This window comes from Passer domesticus, chromosome 5, assembly GCF_036417665.1.
Source record: "Passer domesticus isolate bPasDom1 chromosome 5, bPasDom1.hap1, whole genome shotgun sequence".
NCBI classification, from domain to species: Eukaryota; Metazoa; Chordata; class Aves; order Passeriformes; family Passeridae; genus Passer; species Passer domesticus.
Window position 1 is genome coordinate 23,920,328 of NC_087478.1, and position 13,646 is coordinate 23,933,973.

The 13,646-nt window shown below is 35.8% G+C and overlaps 1 long non-coding RNA gene across 1 annotated transcript in view; it reads right to left on the minus strand.

The window, feature by feature from the left end:
• Positions 1-9: 9 nt before the first annotated feature.
• Positions 10-13,646, minus strand: part of LOC135301854 (uncharacterized) — a 32,257-nt gene continuing 18,620 nt past the window's right edge. Inside the window, exon 3 of the long non-coding RNA XR_010363586.1 lies at positions 10-556. This is a non-coding gene — a long non-coding RNA (uncharacterized LOC135301854). The remainder of the gene's footprint in view (positions 557-13,646) is intronic.

Consider the following 13,646-nt stretch of genomic DNA (forward strand, 5'->3'; position numbering starts at 1 on the left):
TCCAGTGCTTCTCCCTCTGGAAGAAGATGATTTTCTAAATATCCAACTTGAACCTCCTCTGACACAGTTTCATGTCCTTTCATTGAGTCCTGTCACTGGTCACTAAAGAGAAGAGACCAGTTCCTCCCCATCTCTTTTCCCTTGGGAGGAAGCTGTAGATTCATCCCTGTCTCCTCAAGGCTGAACAAACCAAGTGACCTCAGCTGCTCCTCATATCCACTTACCCCACATCATTCACCATCTTCAACAGTTATGTTCTCCTCCTTTTTTTTTTTCTTTTTATGCACTACAAATCTTCCCACAAAAAACTGTGTGGAGTCATCAACAACACTGTTAAATCTTCACTAGCAGAGGTATTGAAAATAATTTTAAAAATAATTCTGGAAAAAATAAGCATAATCTAATAATGTTTCTCCATTTTCTTCAGCCTTATTCCCAAACATCTCCAAACACTTTGCAGACATGATTTCAGTGTCAGCATATCCCTAGTTCATCATCTCACAGAAGGGGAACAAAGAGTTGAGCAAGAATGCCATCTTCTTTGAAGTGCTGATCCCTGTAACATAAAAAAATGAGAGTTATAAAATTCACTAGCTTTGAAAATAAGTTGTTCTTAGGTGATATGACTACCATCATCAAGGCCAGTTAAGTATAAGGAGTTAAGTACAAGCATGTGTTTCAATTTGAGCCTTGAGGAGCTTGAATAGACCAAATTCTCAAGGTACTGGAGTATCTAAATCTAGCTCCTGTTGGAGGCACCTGGCCTCCTGTTGTTTTCTGCAATGTGATAAATCCCAGTGCCTCAAGATAAATACAGCCTCAGCCATCTGCTCCTGCATTAACTGGACCAAGCTGTTTACTAGCTAGGACAGCTCATTTGCAGTAGGCAACTCCATAATGGATCCATGGCCAGATAACACTGCAGTTTCTGTAAAGGACTCAGAATAATTCATATGGATGTCAGCAACTTTAACAAGCATCTGAAAGATCCAAACTTTACATGATAGTCCTGACCCACAGACTGTTTCAGTCATTTGGTCCAAAGCCATGCACAGAAAACTCAGAGTTTATATGGAAGGAGAGAAGAATGAATACAAGCTTCTTCACATGTATTGTTCACAGAGCTTTACAGTTTCTTGTGCCTTCTTTTCCTCTTCTGAGAGCAGTAAGCAAAGCCAGTTCATGGAGATGTATTAGAACCAAACAAAGCTTCTTCTGGACCCCATCAACATAAAATAAACAGAAATCCCAGAAGTCTGCAAAGTTATTTCAGGGGCTGGAAATAATCTTCCTGTGGTGGTGCAGGTATAGGAATAAAATGTTCTGAGTATATTTTATGTAGATACTGTATATTTTGAGAGAAATTTGAGATCACCCACAAAGGAGGAATATCTCTTATGAGGTAGAGTTGAGTGATTTTGCTTAAAATTAACAAATAAGAAATGAAGGAGCAGCTTGTTTCTCTAAAATCCAAGTTGTAAAATATATTTGTTTATATTTTTTAAAAAATTTGTTTATTGGTTTTTTTGTGTTTTATGTTCTTAGATGACTACAAGGATTTAAACAGAATTTTTAGTTTTGGTTCAATAAGATTTGAAAAAGAGCTTTAGTAATCACAGTGCCAATTCAAACTTACTTCCTACTAAAGAGCATGCCCAAGGAATGCTTAGCTTTTCTGGTTTAAATTCTTCATTAAAAAGTAAAAGTTTAAATTGGCAGGAAAACTGCTGTTTAAGCTGCTAGTACACCAACATCAGAGAAAGCTGAGTTTTAGCCCTTGGTACTCTGCCAGGTACTGTACTACATACAGATAAAGAGAGAAATAAACAAAAAAATGATGGGATAAGATAATTTTTATTTAGCTTGTGATTCCCTAACAGATTTAATGTTAAGAAATAAAAGTTTATGAAGTACCTCTTGAAGACGTAACCAATCACTTTCAAAATCTGTTGATTTGCACTAGCCAGCAAGTCCAAAAAATGGTAACATATAACTGCAAAGCACAGCCTTATTTAGTCCAATGATTGGTATATGTTTCTCAAGAAATATCCTTATAACTTACTTATAGGTCTGCTTATAAGATATAGGACTTTTGCTCATGAGTGAAATAATTATGCACAGTATAACCCACTTAGTTCTCTTAAAAGTCACAGCATCAGGGGCCTGAAGTTGTAGTTTGGTATTTCAATTGTAAGAACTTAGTTTTCACATTTAATGTCTCAGCCAGTCTGGATCTTAGCCACCTAAAACTTGGCAGGCAAATTTTTCTGCCCAGATGATTTTTTTTAATAGTTTAAGATTAGTAAGTCCTTTTCTGTACAATAGCAAAAAAAATTGTTTGGAGCCAATTATATAGTATTTTCTTTACCAGATGCAATTATAAAATTATTCTGTAAAAAAAGAAAAAGGGAAAGTCTGCTACTTGTCACCAGTTTTTGTAGACTAAAGCACTTTAGATTTTTAAGCAAAAAACCCCACCACCCCATAGACAAACAATGAAAATTAAATACTGAACCTTGAGACAAATAAATTCTCCAGCAGACTTTACCAGTTACACTTCACCTAGGCAACCAGAGTGGCCAGGAAAAAACACTCACCAGAATTTTGAAACTAGCTTTCTGCTCTTGCAGCACAGCGTGTCAGTCTTGCTCTTTGCTGTGCCTTTCACATGTCACTGTGGGGAGAGACAACCATTCCCAAAGTGGTGTGGCCAGTGTGCCACCTCCAACCATCAAAACCTCTCACAAGACTGTGCACTCTTGTCATCCATCCTTTGAAGAACCTTTATAAATGATCTGACTCTGGGGATCTAATATGTAAACTTCATGGTCAAGCACTATACTTCAGACCAGAACCTCGGAATTGAGAAGATGGAATTTTCCTGTGGGCCTCAAGATGGCCATACTAAAAATTGTCTCTAATGTCATCTGTCCCTTTGCCTGAATAGTCAGAATGGGCCAACCCGAAGTATTCTAGACTATCACCAATCCCCAAAGTGTCTGATAGTTTCATTTGAATTAAAAAGAACAAAAAAGTACCTCCTTCTTTGTTCTTCAGCAGGAAAATCATGCAGATTTAGAACACAGGCATTTTTAATAGACTGGATTAAGAGGAGGATCCTAATCCACCTGAAGCTTATAATAGCGCTTACAGTCAGAGAAATGCATATCACTGATCCTTTAATTCACTGTCTGAACTGAAAAATTTAGACAATATGCATTTGGTTCAAAACTGAAACAATGAAAGTTAAAGTGGCTTCTGCAGGTTTAAAAAAAAAATCTGAGCCACAAAATATTCAGTTTTGCTTAGAGAATTTTTTAAGGTCTCTTTTCTAAACAAAACTATATTTAAATTTGAAGTGTTGCTTCAAATTGAAAAAAGCAAACCACTACAATCAGAACACATCTAAGTGAATGTTTTGACTGGAAAAAGTATTTTTCTTCTCTGATCAAACAGTAAAAATACAACATAATTTCATTTTTTTTTTCATTAACTCATATCTGCATATTTTTCAGTATCATAATTTAAAACAAACAAAAAATTTATTCCTGCTTTCATTGATTTTAAGGCTTTTCCACAGATTTCATGGTCATGTACTAACAAATAACATCTTTTCAGAGTCTGTTACACTGCTAATTCATTGTCCCATGTGTACAACAATGTTCTCCCCTCATATAGGTCAGTACTATCTAAAAATATATGTCCATTTTTGCTTTCTTTTGTTAACTGTATTTTATTTTGAGATGCATATGATATAAAAAAATTGACTATGCATCATATGTCTTACTACTTTGGAAAAAAAAGTTTGTCATCAGGCAAGCACATCTTTCTGTGCTTTCACCATGTTGCCATGTTGTTGGTGGAGCTTTCCATATGAACAGAATTCTAGCCAATTCTGAAGTCTTGCACTCGAGACAGCATTACTGCAGTAATATTAATGTCATCATCTCTTTCCATGTGCAAAATATCTAAGCAATGTATTCAGTAACTGCATTGCAGACTCAGTGTTGAGTCCCTCTTACTTTCCTATCTTGAATGTAAAAGCCTTCTATTAGGGAAAGAGGATCCCAACTGGAATGAGATTATAATGCAATCATCTGGTTCAGAGCATTATGCCATGATTTTAGCAGCATGCTAGAAACTCCCTCTGCTCCCAGGCTTAATGAAATTTGAACTTATTATATGGTTCAGCACAGTTTTTGGAAGGCAACCAATAAGTATGGGAGGCTTCCTGTTGAAACAAGGGGCTTGTTTGCCAGGATTTGACTCTCTCGAGGCAAGCTAGCTGCAGGGCCAGACCTTTATTTTTCATTGGACACAGAACAGCTACACACACAGCAGTATTTACTGGTGATAGCAGCTGGGACAGAGCTATATCTTTCCAGAATGCTCTAACTAGAGGACACCCAGTAATGACTGCAGTATACCCACTCAAATGTGCTTTGCCACTACATAATACAGGATTCAAGAAGGGGCATTTGATGGCTGCAGTGCATTTAAAAGTGGAAATCCACCTATTGAGTAAAAATCACATACTACACTTTTCTAGGCGTTACTTTATGTGAAATTACAATATGAAGATATCCTGGAATGAAGAAAGAAATGGTTGTACCTACACACAACTGCTTGCTCTATTTTTCAGGCTAACAGCTTAGCTGTAACATTTGTGCATTAGCTAAATAACATCTCAAGGGGAGCTGGAGATAGAACCTTGATGTGTCCTGATTGTACGTGTGTGAGTTTGTGCTCTCAAAGGATGGTCCTTAAAAAACTCCCTGCTGGAAGCTATTGTGCATATTGCAAAAGGACCGTTGCTAAGTGCCAATTGAGCTGGTACTGTATACTTGCCATTTTAAAAGAAGATTTCATACCACTTGATTATGTTAAATAGAAATGTTTGAAATTTAAACTGAATTACATCAAAATGGCACAGTAGTTATATGTCTAAAGAGCTGCTGCTACTCACTCTTATAACTAATGTCAATCCCTTCTGGTAGACAGTTTTATGTGAAATCATGGTAGAGTATATTAGAGGCAAAGTTTAGGGAGCCTTGATATAAAAAATGTCATAAATAAATACTACCTTAAAACCAGGCCTGTGTTTGTAGTAACAAGCAAGAACTCCTTTACAGTAACGTTTTGTCCTTAGCAAAAAGATATACCATTTTTTAATGTCAGAACTTCATCTTCAGCCTTTAGGCTACTCTAAGGGGTCAGAATTTTTTTCTGTGCAGATGATAGCTATTTGGGGAACTCAGTGTACTCTTTGAACACAATCTAGATATATATTTAGTAGAAATAATGCAGAAATTACCTCAAGACCAGCTTACAAAGAAAAAAAAAAGAAAGAATAATATTAACAATATATAGTCAACACTGGGGTCTGACTGGAATCAGAAATCCAGTGTCATTAAATGGTAGAGAAGAAGTGCATGCTAAAAAACCAAAATTAAACTAGATGAGCACCTAGCCTGCATGGACAAATCTGGCTTTTTATGATCAATAACTACTGATAATACACGCAGAGAAGTAGTAATTGTCTTTTAAAAGCTACTTAAGGATTTATGAATTTGAGAGAAATTTGTTAAGTAGCTCTGGGGGAGAAAATAAAAGGAAAACTCAGTGCACTTAAACAAATTTTATTCATTACAAAACCTATACTTTTAAGTTTTCATTTTGAATTTTTGTTTTTGTTTATTTCTAAAATAAAAGAATCAGGCAAAGAAACTTTTTTTTTGTTACTTCAATACATATCAGACAAACCTGAGAGGGAGGGATTACCTGAAGTTTTTTCAAGATCTTTATATTTCAGGTGTGGTCTGGAAATTCTAAAATGCTATTTTTTACTAAGGGAAATAAGAGAGAAAAAAATCATTGAAACAGCTCAGATAACACTCTAGGGACACAAAATATGTTATTACCTGTGCTGGAGTATTATTTTATTTTACACTGTAATTAAATGCTCAGTTGCCCCTCCTCCCCAGTCAATCTGATTTTATCCTTGGAAGGCAACAGATAATTTCTGTATCAAAAGCACAGTAGCACTTTCATGCATTGTCACTCAGTTTCCTCTGATGTCACCTGAACAAGATGGTTAATAGGTTGTGATGGAAATGATAACCAGTTTCATCAGCAAAAATTTCTCATCTGCCAGGATGCATTCCACGATCTACTAAAGTTGCAACACACACAATTACATTGTTGTGCTTTTTTTCTCTTCCTAGAAGCTGGGCTGTACACTTTGACATGTCTCTTTGTCTCCTGGGCTCAAGCCTGGTTTCCAGTGGTGGCACCTGACCTACTTGTATGTTCTGTGATAAGATTGAGACCTCAGGCTGCCTATTTTGTTACAAAATTAAAATCTACTGTGCTTCATGGAGCTGGGGATCAAGTCCTTTTGAAACAGATTGCCATGGTATTCTTCATTTTGATTTATTATCTACAGACTCAACACCCTTAAGACTTCACTGTTAAGATCCTGTTGCAGTTTTAGCTTGAAATGCATTTTGAAATTTATCTCTTACTTGGCTTCTGGTAAAGCACAAAAATATGTACTGTGAGTTAAATGTTGCTTTTGACTGGGATCTGGTGTAATCAGTTCATCCACAGGATGAAGAAAGAAGTGTGGCAAAGTTTCTGTGATGCTGGAGATAGTATGGTGGTGGTAGCACAGCAGCCCAGGTTGGAATAACTCACTCCCCTAACTGGCTGCTCCTGAGGTCTTGTTTTGTAGCAAAGTCCTTCTTATTCAAGCTGTCAATGGAATGAGCACAGTGAAACCCTTATGTGACCTCCTGCAGGAACAAATGCCAAGGTGCAAAGGGATCCTCCAAATCCTGATCTGGATGGAATGAAAGACAGCTGGCACAAGGATATTGACATCCCGGGGTCAGAATAATATCTGGCTTCTTCTTTGGTTTGTTTTTGGGTTTTTTGTTTGCTTAATAGTATAAATTTTACCATACCAGGAAAACATCTAAATATTCAGGGCCTAATTTTTATAGCTTTACCCTTGCTTTCCTTCAATTTATTAAGTATTCAAGAAATTACTACAATCTTTGTATTCTTTGGGTCATTGCAAGGCTGTTCTTTGTTTCTTATTTTTTGTAGTTTACTTATTTAGTTAATTTATCATTTCTATTCAATTGTCAATGTTACTGATTTAATAAGTAAGCAAAATTCTTTCTTTCTTTCTTTCTTTCTTTCTTTCTTTCTTTCTTTCTTTCTTTCTTTCTTTGTGCAGTTCAGGTCCTTAATCTTCGAAGGCTTTTATTCTCCAGTTTTCCTACCATTCTCTTTTGAATGTTTCATCACTAGCTGATTATTTGTTTATTTTATTTTAACCTGAGCAAGGAAAAAAAATTTGTTTCCTGCAGTTTTCACTCTCCTGTTGGTCTGAGTTAAAAAAGGAACGGTCTTTAAGGTTAAATTTGTGTCAAGGAAAAGTCAGCTACAGCATATATAGCAGTCATGTTAGAAAAGCACTGTTATGCAATTACGACTGCAAAAAAAGGTCTTTCAGGGATGGAACTATATATATCCCCAAAGAAAATGTCCTTGACTAAGACAGTGTGAATGGTACTTAATCTTACCTTCTATTACCACAACTTTCTTTCAACTTATATTAATGTTTACAGAGCAAATGCTGCATCTATTACAGTAAAGAAGTAAATATGGTGTAAGTATGGACTCATAAATTATTGTATAAGTCAATGAAAGCGTGTTGGAAACAGAGGAGTATGAAATACATGAGATGTACCTTCAATTGCAACAATAATTTGTTCACTGAAATATTTTTAAATGTGTAGATTTAAAATTATAAAGAAAGTCCTTTTTTTTACATTTTGCTTTGAATTTTTATGGTGAATTTTATTGAAACATATTTTTTTAAATCAGTCATTTTAGTATTCATTTTTTTCAAATTATAATCTTTTACCACTTAATAATAGAGGAGCAGAAGCTTTTTAAGCACATAACAACTGTGACAACTTGATGGAATTCATTTTATGTAATAATTTTATCAAATAATATATTTCTTTTTAAAAATACCATTTATTAAAACATTATCCTCAATTTAGGTAGAATGGTAAAGCAAATGTCATTTTTAAACACATGACCCACCTTTGCTGACAGCGCAGCACAATCACAACATATTATAGGAAATGTTGGCATGCTTTGGAACACAGGATGACTCTATCAATAGATTAATAAGCTTACAGATGAGTGCCCAGAATTTTTTAGCTATTCTTTATTCATTTCTCCCTGTGCATCTCCATTGGTTTTAAATGAGTTTTCATGTGTTTAACTTAAGACAGGATATGATTCTCAGCACCTGAGTCATGAAGACACACTTGTGTGGCATAGATTAACGCATCCATAGACTCACAAAAAGCAAATTTTGCTCTCTTTGAATATCTTCAGGACTGATGTACCAGGGAAAGTGTAGTTCTGGACACAGGGTCTGACATACACCAACATAAAAGCAAACTCAGCATGGACACTTCTAGGAAAAATCAGGGCAAATAATCAGAGGCATTCCTTCAGTTCTTTAAATGAAGGATGGAATTAAAATTCCTTAAATTCAAGTTCTTCTGTGGATAAGCAAAAGATGCAAAACATACTAAAACACAATGAACTAGTGAGTATAAGAAGCCACAGGGACTGAACACAAACTATAATGTCTACTTAGATAATTCCAGAAATGGAAATTGTAACTCTTGGTGACAGAGACAGAAATATTTTTTCCCACACTTTAGCGCCTCTCACAAAACTCCCAAGAAGTCTTTCTTCCAAGATACTTGGACTGTCTTGGTAAAACATCAAGCTTGTAACACTTGCTTTTTTGAAGTAATTTTTATCTCTATAAAGTTTTAATTTGTTTTCTAAGAATTAACATGTTTACCTGGAAGATGAGTTGCACCCTCCATTCCCAAAAATCTAGAAAATTCAGCAGTTCAGACTGTAGACTCAGCTAAGCAGACAATTTGCACCTGGTGATGGTCCTCTTAGAAATAAAGTATGTCCTGAATAGGACTGGCTGAGCAGGGATATGTGACGTGACACAGGGGCAGGAACCTGATTTCATTTAGTCAATGAAAGAACAGAGTATTCTGCACACAAAGCATATACTGCAAGCAAGGATATCTGATGTATGAATGAGCAGGGGGGGTAAATACCCCACCAATGTAGATTCAGAGGGAAAATCATGGAAGGTGGGGACAGCTGTCTGTCCAGGAGGAGGGCTTAAAGGAATGAAAGGAAGAGAAATGATGAAGAAGCAGAGAGAGCATTCCCTTCCTTTCAGCAGCCCCATAGTAGCAGGTAAACTACCATCAGCCACTGATTTTACATGTCTCAACATTGCCTTACCTATATTCTTGAGATGTTTATAAATGGAAGAATTCATAAAAGGCCACTTCAGGGAATATTGTAAACAGAAAAATCTCCCACTTCACATGAAAATGAGTCCTCCAAACCAACTTGCTAAGTATCTGCTCGGGTTAGTACATCTGTCACTGGAACAAGTCCATTGCTTGCCAGCATAAGATTAGGCCTTTTTATATATAAGCAATGACTTGTCAGAAGACACTGGAAAAGAATCTTATTAAACATTTATTAATTTACTATGAAGAAATTCTAAACTTTACTTAATCACAAAGGAAGAGACATGAACGAGTGTAAAATATTGCACATTTTTAAACTAAACTTATAAAAGGGCCAGGCCTTCAGGGGCCAAATTCCTTCTTCAGTTAAAATCTTGTCTTCCATTAAAAAAAGTGTTTGATTAGATTTTCTAGTTTATTTTGCAAAGTTTGTATCAGCCTTTTGCATTCAATGTCTCAGCTGAGCAGCATGGATACCCCCTCATGAACATGTACATTAACAGGTTACCTTGAAGAATTCCAGTATTTCTAATGCTTGAGATGAACTCCTGTTTTTTGGGGTTTTTTGTATCTAAAGGATCTGTTCCATAATGATGTTATCACTGTTCCATACTTTCTCTTAAACAATTTTTCTGCAAGAATTTTGTTGTGGATGCCCTTAATATTTGACAAGTGTTCCATAAAATATTTCCGTCTCTTTAGAATTTACCATGTTCTTTTCCTGCCTTAACTGCAGACAGAATATAATTCTTTTAGTGGTCTGTATGAATATTCATAAGTGACAAGTACTCTGAGTTTGAAATTATCGGATCGGGAGGTTTTACAACTATTAGATCAGGGCTTTACTCAGTTGTACCCTGGGATTAAAATGTCTTTATTTCAGTGCAGTAACAGAGGAAGAACACAAGATTACAATAGATTTAACAAAAAGGAGATAACTTTGCATTATTTTTCATTCTTCTTTCAGCCTCCATCATGAGGATGGAGTCATGCTGTGACATTCTTCTCTGGGTATTGGAACATGAGAATGATATACTCGACTTTGAATGTCTCAAGTTTTGTAAGGTATAATAGCTGAGTTTTACTTCTTTCACCCCAGTATTTTGCATTTTGATAGGCAAGTGCCACTTCACCACTGAGGCCCTTCTGCTGACCTTTAACACAGCAGGTAGCTTCAGCAGTGCAATTATCACTATGGGTTGTGGTGTCCTGGAGGAAGTCAGCATGTGCACATGTATAAACTGGGATATCAAGGATGTAAAGAGCAGAAGAGCACATACCAGGCAAAAGAAGTCATTTGATCATGACAACCCAGTCAAGCCAAAGTCCAAGTGATGGTTATGTCAGAAATTCTGGCTTAACCTCCTTCATGCATTTGAGTGAAAACGTCAGAGGCTATGATTAATGTGACCCCATTTTACTTTCTCTTAAACTACTGCCATTTCCAGGTCAAAATGTTCTGTCTACTGGTTGAATAACAGGAAATCAACATACAGAAATGTGATTTATCTGCTTGATGTATAGTTATTAAGTTTGATCCTGGTTTCCGGTTTCACCACTGAAACTGGAAACCTTACACAGGTCATTGTTTCCAAATGTGAGTGCCTAAAACATAAATAAATATCAGGATGTTCATCCTTATTTTATAGAACTACCTTGTATGAGAAAACCCCCAGGATTTTACCTTCAATAACAAGAGAACACCAATAATACAAGTCTCAGTGGGCTATTACTGTACCGTGTTCAGCAAAGAGCAATCAATGTGCACTAATAGAAGTAGAAGATGGCCCACCTACAAAAGGTTAAGCAAAACTGACATAAATGTCTCACATACTGTAGTTTTTGCTATTGCACTTCTAGTTATCATTACTGATGCTGAGGAACAGCTCTCAAAATTTGCTTGAACTGAAAATGCTGTTTATGACAGAAGAATATGCATTATATGATACTTTGCCTTTGTAAATATAATTCAAAAAGTTTGGGGGTGTCTTCTTTTCTTTAATTAGTAGCACCCTTTAGAAGCACCCTTGATACACCATCTTTGCTTTTGCTTTCCTTATCTTCATTATTTCCCATTTCTTCACTTGGTGGTTGCTGTTCACCTTCCTAAGTTACAGCCCCCCTCCATCTTCTTCCTTTTAGCTCTCCAAACAAAAAAAAAAAACAGAGCTCTGTTCACTATTTTTCCTTTCCAAGACAAGTTCATCTTTCTTCAACATACTGCAGGAGAACCGCTTATGCTGATTTTTCTGCTTAAATATTATTTTTCATAGTTTCTCTGTTTATTTTTCCAAATGTGCTAAGAGACCTCCCAATGCGATCCCTTCTTCCCTCTTCACAATCTTCCCCTTAAGAATCTGAATGTTGCTAATATCTCATGGGTAAAATCCAGCCACTGTGTCCACATCAAGTCAAACTAAATTTACTCCATGCTCTGCAGCTGTTCCATTGTCTCCTTATTACAACACAACATTCTGTTTGTTTTATTTATTTATCATTTCTAAGTACCAGGCTTTCTGGCAAAATGTTGCCAGCTGGAAGTTACATGGAAAATGTTTAGCACAGCTTTAACACATGCTCCAGAGTATGTGTATACTCATTTCATTCTTGGTAAATCAGCATTTAGGGAATATGGGGAAATAGACTGTGAAATGCCATCAGCTTGTCCTGAGCTATGGTGCTATTTAATAAAATCTCTAGCAAATTCAAAAGGCAGAAACTCTTCTGAGTCTTTAGTGCATGCATTTTCTCCTCCCTAAGCTATCAATATCAAAAGCATCTTAAGAAACTATGTCAATGAAAAATGAATAAAAATAAATAGAAAAAAAATTAATAGGTATTTCTGATTAATAACTATCATCCCTGACTGTGCTAAATCGCATTTCTAATCTCTATTTTTGGGCATTTATTAGCACTTACTTCTCTCAGTTAAATAAGAATGACATGTTATAAATAATGTTTATGCCTCTAGGAGTTTATGCAGAGGATATTCTGGTTTTCCGTGGCTTTTGCCTCATTCAGAATTAACTAGCCAAGCTCTCTGTTGACAAGGCCTAAAATACAGAAATAAGGAATAAAGCTATCAGTATCTGTATAAAGATCTTTGGTTTTTGAGGTATGGGGAATTACTGTAGAGGGAGTTCACAGACACCCTCATCATTGTTTGGTGCAACAAGAGTTCAAGTTGCAATGTCTGCTGCCGTGTTCCCATATCAGTCCAACAGAGACCTTCCACAGCACATTCCACAAGCCCATTAAGAGTAGACTCATCTTCCTAGACAAACAAGTCCTCAACTTAGGTTGAATTCCCACCTGTGAATCACAAAAATACAGGCTTTGGTACTGACCTCAATTTTGAATACTTTTACCATTTCATGCATCCCTCATGGAGACTTGGAAACAAACAGGAAAAAAGTATAAAATGGTGGTGAATATCATGATCTTTTCACTACTAATTTCCACTTGATTTTTCTGAATTTTATGGATTGCTATGTAACATATAATGATCTTTGATAATGATGAACTATGACATAGTTCCACTTCTTCTTCAGAAGTTTTATTTCCATAGCATTTCTCAGTAATAACACTGTCCACCAGGATTCATTCAGGCAAGAACACAGCTGTTTATTTGTGATAGTTTGGATGCTCACTGTTTATACAAATCTAAATAAAAATTGAAACATATGTCATTCACCTATGCATTGGGGATTAAAGTTCACTACAATCCAGATCTGTGAGTCCAAATAAGAAAAGGAATTAAAATAAATGTAATGTATTCATTTCTGGAACCACCTCAATATATGTCTGATGCATCACTTCAACTGAAATATATTGACAATTCATAATTTTCTTCTTCCTCTCTCCAGTCTTCCTCAACATTGACTCCAAAAATTTAAGGAAGATTACAGGAGAGCAATATGGAGCCAAACAACTGAGGAAGAAAACAAAACATGGAGTGTTTCAAATGTGTATAAGCCAAAAACTGTGAAATGCCATCAGCTTGTCCTGAGCTACGGTGCTATTTAATAAAATCTCTAGCAAATTCAAAAGGCAGAAACTCTAACACACAAACTAATTTTTAGCTACCTATATAATGATCAGTGTGTGGTGAATGTTCAGGACAGTTTGAATCAACCCACAAAAGAATTCATAACAACATGCATAACTAATCAACATAATAATTTTTTTAATATCATCTCTGGCTTCAGACTTCTTTTGTCAAGTCATCAGAAAGGGTAATTGTGTTACTTTTAAACTTTGAAA